The following is a 17,485-nucleotide window of genomic DNA, read 5'->3' as shown; positions in this document are numbered from 1 at the left end:
AAAAAACTATGGTACATATACACAATGGAATTTTATGCTGCAGAAAGAAAGAAGGAGCTCCTACCTTTTGCAACAACATGGATGGAACTGGAAAGCATTATGCTGAGTGAAATAAGCCAGGTGTTGAAGGACAAATACCATATGATCTCACCTCTAACAGGAAGCTAAACAACAAAGCAAACAAGCAAGCAAAATATAACCAAAGACACTGAAATAGAAAACAGGCTGACAGTGACCAGAGGGGAGAGGGGAGGGAATTTCAGGGGAAATAAGGGAGGGATTTAGAGGAACCTATATAAAGGATACGTGGACAACAACTGAGAAGGGTGGAAATGGGAGGGAGGGGGGAGGATGGGGGGTGGGATGGGATGGGAGTAATAGACAGAAAACTGTACTTGAAAAATAATTAAATAAAAAAATTGAAGAAAAAAAAAACTATACAAACAAGAAAACTACTAAAATCACAAATATCCTGTATCTTCTAACATAATTAGAAGACTGAAAACACTACAAGCTTCAACTAGCCTGGAGGTAAAAAAAGTAACCATCAATTTCTGGTGGAGATATTTCTCAAACTCTCATCCCAAGTCTTTACATTACAAAGAGCAAGGTGGGCCCCAGGTGGGAAGGGAACTGCTTAAAAGAGAGAAGAGGATGATGGAGAGCCTAAGTGGAATTAAAATCATTGCTGGACAAAGAAATCCCCCCTGAAGCATGAAGATACTGACAAAGAGCTCTGGTAGCCCAGAGTGGTCTATAACTCAACAAGGCAGTCTTGGAAAGTCAATGTTTCTGTAGAGAAGAGGAGTAAAGGAAGGTGTGAATCCCTCTGAAACTGTTCTGTGAATGGAAAAGGACAGGACATCAGAATCCTGTGTAATACAAGAGAAAATTCGACGTCAAAGGAAATGCCACCATCTCCCCCCTGCAAAAGCCTCTAACTCACTACACTTATAAAGCAACAGGAACTGCTCTCAAATCAGGAATCTCATAAATCATCTCAACTGTCAATCCTGTTGACAGAGCAAAAAAAATTAGAGATAAAAAAAGAGTCAGTTAACTTGAAGACTGAAAACAATGAAACAGCTTCAGGGTTATGTGGGATAAAATCAAAATAGTTAATAAGGACATAAATGAGGTCCCAAAAGAAGAGATTAAAGAGAATGGAAAAATATTTAAAAAAATAATGGCTTGGAATTTCCCAAGTTGGGAGACAAGCATAAATGAAGTTCAGCAAACCTCAAAGCAGGATAAACATAAAGAAAACCACACCTAAACACATCATAAACAAACAGCTAAAACCGAAAATAAAGAGAATATCTTGAAAGCAGTAGGAGAAAAATGGCACATTATAAACAGAGTAACAATACAAATAATGGCTCTAATGACAACAGAGTTTTAAAAGAACACTTAGAAGTAAATTTTTCAAAAGATGTGTAAGACCGCTGCACTGAAAACAAAATAGTACTAACAAAAAGAAGATCTAAATAAAAAGGGAGATGTTCCATGTTCATATATTTGAAGACTTAATACTGTTTAGATGTTAACTTCCCAAATTAATCTAAAGATTCCATGCCATCCCAATCATAAGCCTATTGGTATTTTTTGGAGCAACTGATAAGATGATTCTGATACTTATGTGGAAAATGCAAGGGATCTAAAGTATCCAAATCAAACTTCAAAAACAACAACAAAGTTGTTCACCTACACTACATGATTTCAAGACTTATGATAACACCACAGTAATTACTGGGTAGGCCAAAAAGTCTTTTTACTTTTCTCCATAAAAAAAGATACAGCAGTTTTCATTTTCACCAATAACTTTACTGATTTGGATATTTTGATTATGTTAGCTATCTCCCACTATTGGCTTCTTGAGGGCAATAGAGGCCAGGAGTGTTGCTAAACATCTCCCAATGCATACAACAACCCCACAGTAAAGAATTACTTAGCCAAGATGTCAATAGTACCAAGAAACTTCACAAAACACTTCTGATACATTCAGAGAAAAATGGCACATTAAAAATCAGTCACAGCACCTTCTCCATACACTGCACAAATCTTTTTTTTGCATTTCAGTTGTGTTTTTACCTTTCTTGAAGTAATAAAGTATAATACACCAAAAATGTTACATATAGTCTTCCATCTTCAATATTAAAATGGCTGCACAAAAATTCACCAATTTAAAAAAAATATTTTATTTATTATTTTTAGAGAGAGGGGGTGGGAAGGAGAAAGAGTGGGAGAGAAACATCAATGTGTGGTTGCCTCTCATGTGTCCCCTACTGGGGAACTGGCCTGAAACCCAGGCATGTGTCCTGACTGGTAATCACAGGCCCATGCTCAATTCACCAAGCTACACCAGCCAGAGCTCAAAAATTCACCAACTTGATAAACTTTTTAAATGCTGCTATGACAGCTGTCACAATACAATCCAACAAAATTATTTGGAATTAAGTTAAAGACAACTAAACACTACTAGAGTCATCATGCAGAAAAAGCTACACGAACTTTTTGGCCAATCCAATTCAGTACTATGGTACTGATAAGGACTGATCAGTGGAACAAACAAGGGAGTCCACAGCCCTGACTGGCCATCATCTGATATTCCAAGGCTGCAGTTCTATTCCCAGCCACAGCACATACAAGAAACAACTAATGAATGCATAATAAGCAAAACAACAAAATGAATGTTTCTCTCTCCTCCCCAAAAAATAAAAAAAAATTTAAACAAGAGAGTCCAGAAATCAACTGTTATTTATACAGTCATCTGAATGTTAATAAGGGTACCAATGCAATACAATAGCTTTTTTTAACCTCACCCAAGGACATGTTTATTGATTTTAGAGGAAGAAGAAAGGGGAGAGAGAGAGAGAAAAAGGGAGAGAAACATCAAGGTGAGAGAGAAACATCGTTTGGTTGCCTCCCACATGCACCCAACCAGGGACCAAACCCCTAACCTAGGTATGTACCCTGACCAGAACTGAACCCATGACCATTTGGGATGACACTCCTACCAGTTGAGCTGCCTGGCTAGGGCACAATGGAATTTTCAACAAATAATACTGGAACAACAATGTATGTGGGGAAATTTTTTAATTTTTTAAAGATTTTATTTATTTATCTTTAGAGGGGAAGGGAAGGAGAGAAGGAGAGAAATATCAATGTATGGTTGCTTCTCGTGTGTCCCCTGCTGGGAACTGGCCTGCAACCCAGGCATGTGCCCTCACTGGGAATTGAACCTCGATCCTCTGGTTCACAGGCCTGCGCTCAATCCTCTGAGCTATACCAGCCAGGGCAAAATTTATTATTTTTCATAAAATATTTTCACACTATTTACAAAAACTGAAGATGGATCAGAGGCCTAAAGATAAATGCTAAACCTAGAAAATATTGAGAAGAAAATAAAAAAGTATGTGTTCATAACCTGATAATGGCCAAGACTTCTTAAATAGTACTCAGAAAGCAGTAACTTCATAGTTAAAAAATGTAAATACGACTTCATCAAAACATAAAACTTTTCTTACTAAAAATGCTATGAAAGTAATTAGGCAACCACAACAGACAATATCCAGGATATACAAAGGATATATAAAGAACTCCTACAACTCAATAATAAAATTGGGCAAAAGATCTAAATAGGCATTTCACAAAGGAATATACACAAATGTCAGCGAGTGCAGGAAAAAGTGCTCAATGTCATTCTAATCAACAACTAAAACTAAAACCATAGTGACATACTGCTCTTTAGCCACCAGAATAGCTAAAAATAAAGACTGACAATGCCCAAAGTTGGCAAGGATGTAAAGAAATTAGAACTCACACAAATGGTTGGTGGGCAACAGGATGATAAAACTACTGTGCTGCAAACACATACTACCCTCCTTCATGAAAAGGGGGAAAAACTCGAAGATGGAGCCAGAGACTAGAGGGTGAGTGCAGGTTACAGACAACTAGTTGAAGGCCTGGAAACCAATGATACCTTAGATATCAGCCCTTTGTCAGGTAGGTTTCAGCACTTGCCCATTCATTTTCTTAGAGTTGTCTTTGATAAAAATTGTAAATTTTGAAGTAATCTCATTTATCTTTTTCTTTTAAAGACAGAAAGAAAAACCACTGGGGTGGTTCTGGCTGGGGACTGTGGACCTGGGGCGTCTCAGGTTCGGAGTGGAGTACCAGAGTGAGGGTGGAGCTCATCCTGCGGATCCCAGCATAGTGACCTGAGTCCAGAGGCCTGTAGTCAAGTACAGGACGGGTTCAGGATCACGGCTTCCTGGAGTTTGTTTAGGAGAGGCAAAGATGCAGGAAACTTGCACCAACATCCATAGTAGAAACCCCAGGCGCCCACCACAGGGCGAGGCCAGCCCACTGTTAGCTGTGGCGTCCCTTAGCGGGCGTGTCGCCACTGAAGGCTGCTTGTTGACCGGAGTGAAGGGTGCTGAGGTTTGTGTCAGCTGAACAGAGCTGGCAGGAGGGGCAGTGGTTTTGTTCTCTGAGTCTTGGCTAAGAAATCTTTTGCGTACTCCCAAGTCAAAAGGATATTCTTCTATATTTTCTAGAAGCCTTATAGCTTCATGATTCTGGAAATAAATCTGATCACTTCTTAAGAAATTAAATATGCATCTGCCATGCGACCCAAGATTTCTTCTGATAGGTATTTTCCCCGAGAAATAAAAACATATGACCAAAAAGACATGTAGGAGAAAAAAAATGAAGGTAAGGGAAAAGAACTTGAATTAGGGTAGTGGCTATGACCTGGAATAGATAAATTCAAGAAATATTAAAAAGATAAACAAGACTGGGAAACATTTTTATTTTTATCCACTTCCTTATACCAAAAGCATTTCTAATTACACATGGAAGGAGGAAGGAAGAAAAGGGCATGAGTCATATTATATAAGGAAGTCTTCCTCTTTTGTCTGACTTCTTTTCTCTTCATCAAATAAAGGAGGGGGCATAACCACGAAGGGTAATAGAAGCCACCTTCAAAAGCTTGGAACTTCAGTTTGTAAACCATGGAAAACAATGGAAATTTTAAGCTGAGAATGATAAGATTATTTTTATGACTCGGAAAGCTCTCTGTCAACAGTGAATAATTGAGGGACAGTCAGTTAGGAGTCTATGTTACAACAGTCCATATGGAGACAAAGTCTCAAAGATTATGGAAATGGAGAGAAAGGATGACCTCTGAATACATATTACAGGAGGCAGAACTGACAAAATTTAGTGATGGATGGGGATCAATAGTAGGCTTGGATATCGAGGGTTTTTCCCTTTTATTTTTATTTATACACAGGTTGCTATAATTGTGATACAAAAAAATGTTTTTACTCCAACAAGAGTAGAAAAAAATCTTTTTTAAGTAAAAAGAAGGAACTATATGTCAAAATGTCATCTCCTAACTACACTCTAAATAGAATTCATCCTGTGTTCCCAGAGCATTTTAGACATACATGAAATCACTATCACACATAATCCTAACTCAGTCATTTGAGAACAGAGAGGACATATACTAAGTACTGAATTTCCAGCACTTAACATAGTCCCTAGCTGACACATAGTATGAAGAACATTTTAGCTTCTCTCCACTTCAAATCTGCCAGTATGGTATTAAAAATGAATACCTGAAGTGGAAAAAATGTTAAAAGGCACAGAGATTTAAGAATATTCACACTAGGCTTTCTGCCTTGAATATTTAAATTGGTTACACAGTCAATTCTCGTTATTCACAGTAGTTATGTTCCATGAATGCTGAATTATCAAATACTGAACCATTGCTCCTAGGAGAAATACAGGGTTAGGTTCCTGCAAGTCTCTAGACACAACATTTCACCAACCAGTCAATACATAACCTTGTTTTATGTGTGTTTCTGTTTACTGGCACATTATTTAATATATATTATTGATTCACTAACATGGAATTCTCTGCTGAACAAAGCTTATCTGAAGGAAGCTTGTCTTTGCAAGGCACATCATAGCCTTCTAGCACATAAACAAAAGACAGCATTTCAGCAATATGATTGGAGTTCTTTCTATACAGTGAAATCACTAACAAAAAGCACAAAATATGAAAAAAAACCCACCCCTGGCATTAAATATACCCGCAACAAGGACTCTCATTTCCAGTATGAGAGTTGAAACAAGAAGGCAGAGCATCCCCTGGTTTAACCTCAACTGCAAACAGGCACATTGGGTAACTCAAATTATTTAGCACTGTGCACATACACAAAAGTGCCCTGAGTATCGATTTGGGGTTTCAAAGAAATCTTAGCAAATAAATTCATAAAGATCAACTGTGGGCTTTTTTTAAAATCCTCACTAGAGGATCTGCCTATTGATTTTAGGGTCTGCCTATTGATCTGCCGTTTTAGAGAAATGGGAAGGGACAGAGAGAAACATCCATGGGCTGCCTCTCGCAAACCCCTGGACTGGGGACCAGACCCCACCCCAGGCATCTGCCTTGACTGGGAATCAAATCTGAAACCTTCTGCTTTGCTGGAGGACACTCCAACCAACTGAGCCACAGTAGTCCAGGCCCCAGTATGTGTGTGTGTGTGGCGGGGGGTGGGGGGTGGTTAAAGATAAAAACGCTCTCCACAGCTATCTCAGTTGCATTTTCATACACACTCACCTCCAACCACACCTAATTCACACACGACATGCCATGCATATATTACACAGCAGCATCTCTGATGAGAACTTCTTGCAGTAACCACTACAATGAATGGTCTAATCTGCTGAACTGAGATGACTTTAAAAAGACGAACTTTCCTAATCTGAGATCAGTGAAACACTTGACCCAATCCCAGAATTAAATTTAGTTTTAAAATGTTTGTACCTCAGACTAGGAGTTCTGTGAAAGAATATACCTTAAAAGGGCTAAGAAGGCAAAAAGTGAAGAAAAAACCCCAAATGCCCATAAACTGATGGAGAAACAAAATGTGGTATATCCCTACAACTGATTATTGTATTATTCAGTCATAAAAAAAGTGAATTACTGACACATGCTACAACCCTCGAAAACATTATACTATGTGACATAAACCAGACACAAAGGACAAATACTGTATAAGTCCACTTATGTTAAATATCTAGAACTGGCAAATTCATAGAGACAAAAAGATTAGTGGGGCTGGGGGCAAGGGGAAATTAGAAGTGTCTGCTAATGAGTTCCTAGTTTCTCTTCAGGGTAACAAGAATGTTCTGGAATTATATAATGGTGGTTGCACAACCATGTGAATATACTAAAAGCCACTGAATTGCGCACTTTAAAAGGATACATTTAATTGTATATGAATTGTAGCTCAATTTTTTAAAAACTGATCTAAAAGGATGAGTACATGGCCAAACTGTCAAATTCCTTTTCAGTGGGTCATTCCCTCCAAACCACTGCCCCTCCTGCCAGCTCTGTTCAGCTGACACAAACCTCAGCACCCTTCACTCCGGTCAACAAGCAGCCTTCAGTGGCGACACGCCCGCTAAGGGACGCCACAGCTAACAGTGGGCTGGCCTCGCCCTGTGGTGGGCGCCTGGGGTTTCTACTATGGATGTTGGTGCAAGTTTCCTGCATCTTTGCCTCTCCTAAACAAACTCCAGGAAGCCGTGATCCTGAACCCGTCCTGTACTTGACTACAGGCCTCTGGACTCAGGTCACTATGCTGGGATCCGCAGGATGAGCTCCACCCTCACTCCGGTACTCCACTCCGAACCTGAGACGCCCCAGGTCCACAGTCCCCAGCCGGAATTACCCCAGTGGGCCCTACCCTCTCCCGTGCACGCAGGGAGCTTGATCTTGGCTAAACACCAGAGAAAGGGAGTTTAGATAAAGTCCTGCAGAGGCGACTGGGAAAGAAGTGCAAGGGCACTCTGGGAAGAAAGTCCAAGGTGAAGGCGAGCCCGGAGCTGGGGCAGAAAGAGTAGGAGAAAGCCGTAAATCAAATCCAACGTGAACAGCCACAAAGCAGTCTATCGAAAGCCCTTACAGCAAGCTGGGAGCCGGTGCTGACCACTAGGTTGTGCGGAACTAGGTTCCGTTCCCTAGTGGTTGTGCCACCCTAGTGGTTGTGCCACTAGGTTCCGCTCCCCCTTGTTGTGCGGAACCCAGATCTCCGCTGACCCTGGGTTGGGGCGCTTTCCATGAAAATGCGCTAGAGCCTCTTAGGGCCCACTAAGCATGTCTTCCTGCAGGACTGCACAAACCCATTCCTGAGTTAGAATGCAACTGTGAGGTGGGGAAAAAACTTCTCAATACCTACCCTTGCACTCTAGGGGTATGGCAAGAAACGAAAACCATGATTTTAAGTCTTATTAAGAGAAGGTTGTCAGCCTTGGCCACGTAGCTCAGTTGGTTAGATTGTTTGTCCCAATATGCCGAGGTTGGCAGTCATCCCTGGTCAGGACACGTATAAGAAAGAGCCAATGAATACATATATGAGTGGAACTACAAATCAATGTGTCTTTACCCTTCTCCCACCCATACATCAACAAATTTTTACAAAAAAAAAAAAAGATGCCAGGAGACTTCCGCCAAGATGGAGGCATAGGTGGAAACACTGTGCCTTCTCCCACAACCAAGTTTGAATACAACAAAGGTTTGGAGAACAAAGACACAGCCAAAGAAAGAAAATTGAATTATATGGAAGCCCGACAACAAACCATTCAACCCAGGCGGTAAGAGGGGCAGAGCCAGCAGCGGAGTGGGGTTGGGCAGGAAAGATCCCCAGACCTAGGCATGCGGGTGGCCTGGACCCAGTCAGGGTGTGGGGCAGACTGACCACAGTCGCACATTCGTGCACAGAGAGACGGACTGCGTGGGCCCCGGAGGGTGAGCCCAGTGGTGGAGGGCTGACGGCGGTGGCACACGCGCGTGCAGTGGGACAAAACGCAAGGGCACCGGTGACGGTGGCAGCTGTGAAACCTGTGGCTGCGGCGGTGGGAGGCGCCAGACTGGACGCCATTGCTCCTCTTTGACCCCGCCCCCACATACAATGTCACAACCCAGCGACTGAGTTGCCCTGCTCTGATGAACACCCAGGGCTCTGATCCTGCTACATAATAGGCACGAACAGCCCAAAAGATGGCGCAAGAAGAACTCAAAGTCCCAGAGCCAATAACTCTAAGCGACCGAGAAATTGCCAGCCTCTCAGAAGCACAATTCAAGACACTATTTATCAGGATGCTCACAGAACTGGTAGATTATAGTCACAAATTAGAGGAACATAGTCACAAATTAGAGGAACATATGAAAGCTAAACTAATTGAAATGAAGGGAGATGTCCAGGAAACCAATAGCGATGGAAAGGAAACTGGGACTCAAATCAATGGAATGGACCAGAAGGAAGAACAAAACATCCAACCAGAAAGGAATGAAGAAATGAGAATTCAAAAAAAATGAGGAGAGGCTTAGGAACCTCCAGGACATCTTTAAATGTTCCAACATCCGGATTATAGGGGTACCAGAAGGGGGAAGGAAACAGCCACGAGTGGAAAACATATTTGAACAAATAATAAAGGAGAACTTCCCCAGTCTGGCAAAGGAAATAGACTTCCAGGAAATCCAGGAAGCTCAGAGAGTCCCAAAGAAGTTGGACCCAAGAAGGAACACACCAAGGCACATCATAATTACATTAGCCAAGACTAAATTGAAGGAGAGAATCCTAGAAGCAGCAAGAGATAAGGGGACAGTCACCTACAAAGGAGTACCCATCAGACTGTCAGTGGATTTCTCAAAAGAGACCTTACAGGCAAGAAGGGGCTGGAAGGAAGTATTCCAAGTCATGAAATCCAAAGACCTACAGCCAAGATTGCTTTATCCAGCAAAACTTTCATTTAGAATGGAAGGACAGATAAAGTGCTTCTCAGATAAGGTCAAGTTCAAGGAGTTCATCATCACCAAGCCCTTATTATATGAAATGCTAAAGGGACTTATATAAGAAAACAAAGATGAAAAATATGAACAGTGAAAGGACAGCAAACTCACAGTTATTAACAACCACACCTTAAACAAAAGCAAACTAAGAGGACAGCTAGATCAGGAGTGGAACCATAGAAATGAAGAACACATGGAGGGTTAGCAACAGGGGAGTGGGAGGAGGAGAAGTGGGGAGAAGGTACAGAAAACAGCATAGACAGTAGGTAGAAAATAGATAGGGGGCAGGGCAAGAATAGTATGGGAAATATAGAATCTAAAGAACTTGAGACACGTGGTTATAAACTAAGGGGGGGGGAGAATGGTGGGGAAGGGAGTGTGCGGGTGGAGGGGAATGAAAGGGGGGAATAGAACAACTGTAATGGTATAATCAATAAAATATATATATATATTAAAAAAGATGCCATTTATAGATGGCACCCAGACAAGTACAGTAAACCAAGGCACACCACCACTCATCACCTGATGACTTCTTACATTAGCTAGGACAGAAAGCAAATGAGTGTGTGGGACTTGCGAGGCAGAAGTTCTTAGAATATCCCTGGGAACTGTACCTTATTGGGTGAAGCTTGCACATCAGTTAGCAATGATCAGAAATAAGATTTAAAAGTTTAGTCGTCACACCCCTAAATTAAGTATGAAGAATAACAAAATAATTCTCTTATGTTTTTAAATTGTTTTTTTCAATAAACCTCTTTTAACTAGACTGTTCATTATCTAAGCAGTGATGCTTTGGGCAAGTCCTTTCCTGGATGACTACTAATCTTCCCAATAACACCTTGGGAAGCTGAGTAGAAACCCTAGAATTAGATCCAATGCATAAATAATTTATTTGATAAAGATGGCATTTCAAGTCAACCAAGAAAGGAATCTTTACTTTTTAAAGTGGTGTTGGGACATTTAGTTAATTATTTGGGTTAGATTCCTTATCAAAATATATACTAAAATAAATTACAATTGAATTCAAGGGTGAAATCTGAAACATACAGATACACAAAAACAAAGTACAGATGAATATCCTACCTCAGAATGGAGAAGAGTTTTCAAAGTAAAAAAGTTGAGAAATAAATTGTAAACATGGATAAATGTAAGTACCTGTATAAAAGTTTTACTCCTGAAAGTAGAAAATAAACAAAACTTTAAAAGTAAATAAGAAGATGGGGGGATATTATTACCATGTATGGGAAAGAGAGTTCATATATAAATAGTCCTAACAACTCAAGAAAAATAGACAAATGAAATTAGTGGGTATTTCACAAAAGGAGAAATATAATAAATATGAAAAAGGTTTAACTTTAATAAAAGTAAAAAGCATACATATTAAAATAAGTATATCATTTTACCCATTTCTGTTTTAAATTAGGAAATTAAAATATTTCTTTGTCCACTCATACATGAAAAGCAGACCTATTCTCAGAGTTACCCATTGTTATCAGTTGATGTATATACTTGCTGACCTTGTATGATGTTCATACATTTCAGGCATGATAGTAATAAGCTAGGAAAATTCATTGGCAAGTGAAAGGGGAAAACCGAGGCAGCAAACTGGCCAGGCAATTTACAGCCAGGCAATTTACAGAAAGTCAATTTACCTAGAGATATTATCTAGGCCTCAGTTGTATTTCAGCTCTAGGCCCCCAAAAGCAGCAAAACCAGGTGGGTGACACCAGCTGCAAATAACTAATAACTGTCCCACCCACCCCAGCCCTGGCACCAGCCTATTAGTAAAGACCACAGCCCTGAAAGGGTACACCTGGAAAGCTGATGCATACCTTCCCTAAACTCCCAGCCTTTCAAAACCCTCGAAACAAAGGACCCAGTGCACACTCTCTCTTTCCCCCCCTCTCCCCCCACAGGCATGCATCTTTCAAATTCTAAGGGTCCCCATGAGACTCACAACCAGGGCAGCCATAGGCAGCAGCAGCTTGTCCTGGGCCGACCCGCTGAACCTGTCTCCAAGCCTCTCTTTTTTCTCACTTCTCAGGAAGCTCAAGCAGCCCTGACTCAACTTACTTCTTTCCTCTAACATCTCTAGAGAGCAAAGAAGCCCCACCTAGGCTCTCTCATGTTGCTGCTTCTATTCTAGGCCCTTCCTCACTTCACTCTCCCCAGCCTTAATAAATGTACTCTCAAAATCACCTGGACTCGTGCTGTAAAAATCTTTCCTGCATGAAGTCAAGAACCCACATTCTACCAGCCAACCCTAAGAAGGCCTGCTCCAGGCTGGTCCCCTTTCTGATAACACATTGATATAATTTTCTCTGATAATATTTAGTGTAGACAATACTCTCACTACTAGTAGTAGGAATATAAACAGATGCTACTAGTAGGAATATAAACTGATACAACTTTTCAAGAATGCAATCTGGCAATATATATTAAAAATATAGAGAATTCCAGTCAGAATGACAACATAAGTAAATGTGGTACTCATATCCTCCCACAACCACATCAAAATCAAACTAAACTACAGAACAACTGTTATCCAGAAATGCCTGAAACCTAGTTGAATGTAAGTCCTACAACAAAGGGATTTAAAGAAGAAGCCACATCAAGACAGGTAGGAGGGGTGGAGACATGGAATGGGCTGGTCATACACCCACGTGTGGCAGGTATAAATTGGGGAGGATATCTCCACTGTGGAGGTCCCCCCTGAGGACTCAGAGGTCCCAGCCCAGGGTTCCAATCAGATAGAAAATTCCCCCTAACTTGCAGCTGTAAAAACCAGCAGAGATTATGGCTGATCTGGAGGACTTCTGGAGTCCCAAGATTCCTCTTAAAGGCTGAAAAACAGACTTATTCTGACTCTCCTCCTATGAGCTCCAGCACTAGGCTAGAAACTCAAAATGCACAAAGTCCAGAGCTGGAGATGCAGCTTTCTGCCTAACAGAAGTACTGGTAGAGGCCATTATTTCTTTTCTGAGCCCTCCCCCAACAAAGATGGTAGGCTGGTGCCATATCTGAGTCTCCATCAACCTGGTTAATACCATTTGCCCAATACTGTTCATTTCCAGAGACCCCACCCCACCAACTTGCAGGCCCACCCAAGCTGTTTCCAGTGGCTTTTCCATACAAATGGCCTGTCTTGGCTCATACTTCGGACTTTCCTAAAAATCTCTCAAACAAACAGCATCTGGCCTTGGCATGCCCATACCTCTCACTAAGTGGCCCCAGCATCCTGCCTTGGTTTGTAGCTTGGCCTTAACTGGGTAACTCCAGGACAAGTAGCAATCATCTGAAGATGTCTTTGTAGTGTATACCAGGTGGCCTCAGGCAGAACGCAGGTGGTGGATGATGTTGGTATGTACCTCCTGGGAGGCTCCAGAGCCAGCATACCTGGAAGATACCTCAGATCACATCAAAACACCACCCAACCACCACCATAAGCAACCTGCTCAAGGTGTGTACTCAGCAGGAGTCAAAGTGTTGCTAAAGTAAGTCCTGCTCTGTAGGGTAGGACACTACACAGCTGATCCACCACACTGGTCAGTGGTTGCAGCCAGTCCTTACAGCAAATTGGACTGGGGGTAAATCCCTCCCATTGCTATGCCAATAGCAATCAAGGCACAACTACAGGAAGATGTACACAACCCACACCAGGTGATGGGGGACAAGTACATGGAATGCCCAGCTTGGGTGAACAGAGAGGCTGTGCCACTGGACCTTACAGGATACCTACATTATGTCACTCTGCCAAGCCCAGGAGACATAGCAGATTTATCTATTACACAGAAGGCTGCCAAATGAGGAGACAAAGGAACATGTCACAAATGAAAGAACGGAACAAAACTACAAAAAATAAATAAACAAAATGGAGAGAAGCAATCTACTAGATGCAGAGTTGAAAACAGTGACTATAAGGATGCTCAATGAACTTTGTGAGAACTTCAACAGAACAAAAAAAAATCAGTCAGAAATAAAGAAGATGAGAATCAGATCAGCAATTTGGAATGTAAGGATGCAAAAAAGCAACCAGTCAGGAAAGCAAAAGAAAAAAGAATCCAAAAAAAAAAATGAGGATAGTATAAAAAGCCTCTGGGACAGCTTCAAGCATTGCAACATTTGCATCATAGGGGTGACAAAAAGAGAAGAGAGAGAGTGAGAAGTTGAAAACCTATTTGAGAAAATAATAATAGGAAACTTCCCTAACTTGATAAAGGAAATAGACATACAAGTCCAGGAAACACAGAAAGTCCAAAACAAGATGAACCCAAAGAGGACCACACCAAGACACATCATAATTAGAGTGCAAAAGGTTGACCTGGCCGGGTAACTCAGTTGATTAGAGCATTGTCCCAATACATCGAGGTTATGGGTCTGATGATCGATCAGAGCACATATGTGAATCAACCAATGGGTGTGTAGGTGGGTAGAACAACAAATTGATATTTCTCCATACAAACACACTCTCTTTTTCTTTCTCTAAAATCAATAAATAAAAATATTTTTAAAGTAAAAATTAGAAAAATTTAGGAAAATGCAGAAATTTAAAGACAAAGAAAGAATCTTAGAAATAGCAACAGAAAAGCAGTTAGAAGCTTTTCTAACCATGAAGCTCTCGTAGAATCATCAGCTAACTTCTCAACAGAAAATTTGCAAGCCAGAAGAATTTGCAAGAAATATTCAAAGAGATGAAAAGCAAAGACCTACAACAAAGATAACTCTACCCTACAGAGTTACCATTTAGAATTGAAGGACATATAAGGACTTGCCAGACAAGAAAAAGCTAAAGGAGTTCAGTAGCCCCAAACCAGTCTTATGTGGTTTTTTACACATATTTTCAGTGTGACATGGAAGAGTGCTTAAGACCATGTTCCATGAAAAAAGCATGGTCTAAAACTATGTAAATAAAACTGCTTCCCTACATCCATTACAGTGGCTACAATTTAATACACAGAAAATACCAACTCTTGGTGAGGAGGTAGAAAAATTGAAACCCTTATGCATTGCTGGTGGGAATATAAAATGGTGCAAACGGTATGGTGGTCTTTAAAAAAAAACAATTATCTTATGACCCTACTAATTAAACACACACACACACACACACACACACACACACAAATATAGTCTTTCCTGAAAAGGTCCGACCATTGTCAATATAATGAGAACAAAAGTTTGTGTGACATGGATGTAACCTGGCAGCCAAGAAGAGTGGACTGGACTGTGCATGCATGAAGAATGATGACTTCACTGTACTAGTCAACGGGGGCAGTGTATAGATGCCATTGACTGAGCTTGTGTACTGTGTGGCCATTGCATTCAAAATGACTGAGTAGAGCAACAAATCTGCATCAACTTTTGCGTTGAGCTTTAACATTCCTCCACAGAAACTATTTGTATGATTCAGAAGGCTGCAACTATGGGCAGCTGGTGATTGACAACTTCATCTCAATGACGCGCCTGCTCATGCATCTCCTCTCAGGTACAGTTTGTTGACAAAACATCAAATTACCCAGGTGACTCAGTCCCCACAGGCCAGATTTGGTGCCTTGTCACTTCTGTCTTTTTCCAACACTAAAACTACCTTTGAAAGGGAAGAGATTTCAGACCGTCAATGAGATTCAGGAAAATATGATGGGGCAGCTGATGGCAATAACAACAAAGAATTTTGCAGAGTGTTTTCAACCAGTGGAACATTAGGAGAAATGTGTGAGGTATCAGGATGCCTACTTTGAAGGAGACTGAGGCATCATTGTCCCATGTACAATGTTTCTTGTATCTTCTTCAATAAATGTTTCCATTTTTTGTATTACATGGCTGGATACCTTCTGGACAGACCTCATAAAATATATATTTAACGAATTGGGGCCAAGATGGAGGCATAGGTGGAGACACTGTGCCTCCTCACACAACCAAATTTAAAGACAACAAAGTTTTAGTAACAAAAACTCAACCAAAACACAGAAAATTGAACTGTATGGAAGTCCGACGACCATTCAGCCAGACTGGTAAGAGGGGTGGATTCAGTGGCTGGCAGAGCGGGGTTGCACAGGAAAAAGTGGCCAGACTGACCCAAGCATGCAAGTGGTGGTAGGCAGATCCCAGGTGTGGGGTGGCAACGGGAGGACCCAGTAGGGACGCAAGGCAGCTGGCTGATCATGGTCACACATTCACACTCAAATAAACCAGGCAAAGGAGCAAGAAGTGAGACAGACCATGCAGGCTAGGACCCCGGCGACAGGAATTAAAACCTAAAAGCACCAATTGGAGAAACTTCCAGGGTGGAGGTGCTGGGAGAAGCTCCCAGGCTCACAGAGTTTGTTGGAGAGACCCAGAGGGTCCTGGAAGGTGCACAGGCCCACACACCTGGGAGCTGGCACCCAGGGGGGCCCAGTTTGCTTGAGGGAAGCAGCAGAAGGAACCAAAATCTGAGATAGAATGGAACAAACGCCATTAACCCTCTCTGACCCCACCCCCACATATAGCATCACAACCCAGCAACTGGGTTGCCCTGCCTGGTAAACACCTAAGGCTCCGCCCCCTCATAAGTAACAGGCATGAACAGACCAAAACATTATGGCTCAAGAAGAACAGCTCAAAGTCCCGGAGCCAATACTTCTAAGCGACCAAGAGATAGCCAACATTTCAGATGCACAGTTCAAAACACTGTGATCAGGATCACAAAACACTGTGATCAGGATGCTCACAGAACTGGTTGATTTTAGTCACAAATTAGAGAAACAAATGAAGGCTAAACTAATTGAAATGAAGGGAAATGCACAGGAAACCAATAGTGATAGAAAAGAAACTGGGACTCAAATCAAGGGAGTGGACCAGAAGGAAGAAAAGAAGGGCCAAACAGAAAAGAATGAAGAAACAATAATTCAAAAAATGAGAAGAGGCATAGGAACCTCAAGGACATCTTTAAACGTTCCAACATCCGAATTATAGGGGTACCAGAAAAGGAAGAAGAAGAGCAACAAGTGGAAAACTCATCTGAACAAATAATAAAGGAGAACTTCCCCAGTCTGGCAAAGGAAATAGACTTCCAGGAAATCCAGGAAGCTCAGAGAGTCCCAAAGAAGTTGGACCCAAGAAGGAACACACCAAGGTACATCATAATTACATTAGCCAAGATGAAAATGAAGGAGAGAATCCTAGAAGCAGCAAGAGATAAGGGGACAGTCACCTACAAAGGAGTTCCCATCAGACTGTCAGCTGATTTCTCAAAAGAGACCTTACAGGCAAGAAGGGGCTGGAAAGAAGTATTCCAAGTCATGAAATCCAAAGACCTACATCCAAGACTGCTCTATCCAGCAAAGCTTTCATTTAGAATGGAAGGACAGGTAAAGTGCTTCTCAGATAAGATCAAATTCAAGGAGTTCATCATCACCAAGCCCTTACTATATGAAATGTTAAAGGCACTTATCTAAGAAAAACAAGATAAAAAATATGAACAGTGAAAGGACAACAAACTCACAGTTATTAACAACGACACCTTAAACAAAAGCAAACTAAGAGGATAGCTAGATCAGGAGTGGAACCATAGAAATGAAGATCACATGGAGGGTTAGCAACAGGGGAGCGGGAGGAGGAGAAGCGGGGAGAAGATACAGA

At 41.3% G+C, this 17,485-nt stretch overlaps 1 protein-coding gene across 1 annotated transcript in view; it reads right to left on the bottom strand.

Moving 5' to 3' along the window:
* RAD52 (RAD52 DNA repair protein) overlaps positions 1 to 7,720 on the bottom strand; it is a 33,594-nt gene extending 25,874 nt beyond the window's left edge. The window contains exon 1 of the mRNA XM_037064634.1: positions 7,160 to 7,720. The gene's annotated coding sequence lies outside the window, so the exon portion shown is untranslated. The remainder of the gene's footprint in view (positions 1 to 7,159) is intronic.
* Between the last annotated feature and the right edge of the window lie 9,765 nt (positions 7,721 to 17,485).

The sequence above is a fragment of the Sturnira hondurensis genome, unplaced genomic scaffold, assembly GCF_014824575.4.
Source record: "Sturnira hondurensis isolate 20B ecotype Veracruz unplaced genomic scaffold, ASM1482457v3 Scaffold0015509, whole genome shotgun sequence".
NCBI classification, from domain to species: domain Eukaryota; kingdom Metazoa; phylum Chordata; class Mammalia; order Chiroptera; family Phyllostomidae; genus Sturnira; species Sturnira hondurensis.
This window is presented reverse-complemented; position numbering and strand designations above follow the sequence as displayed.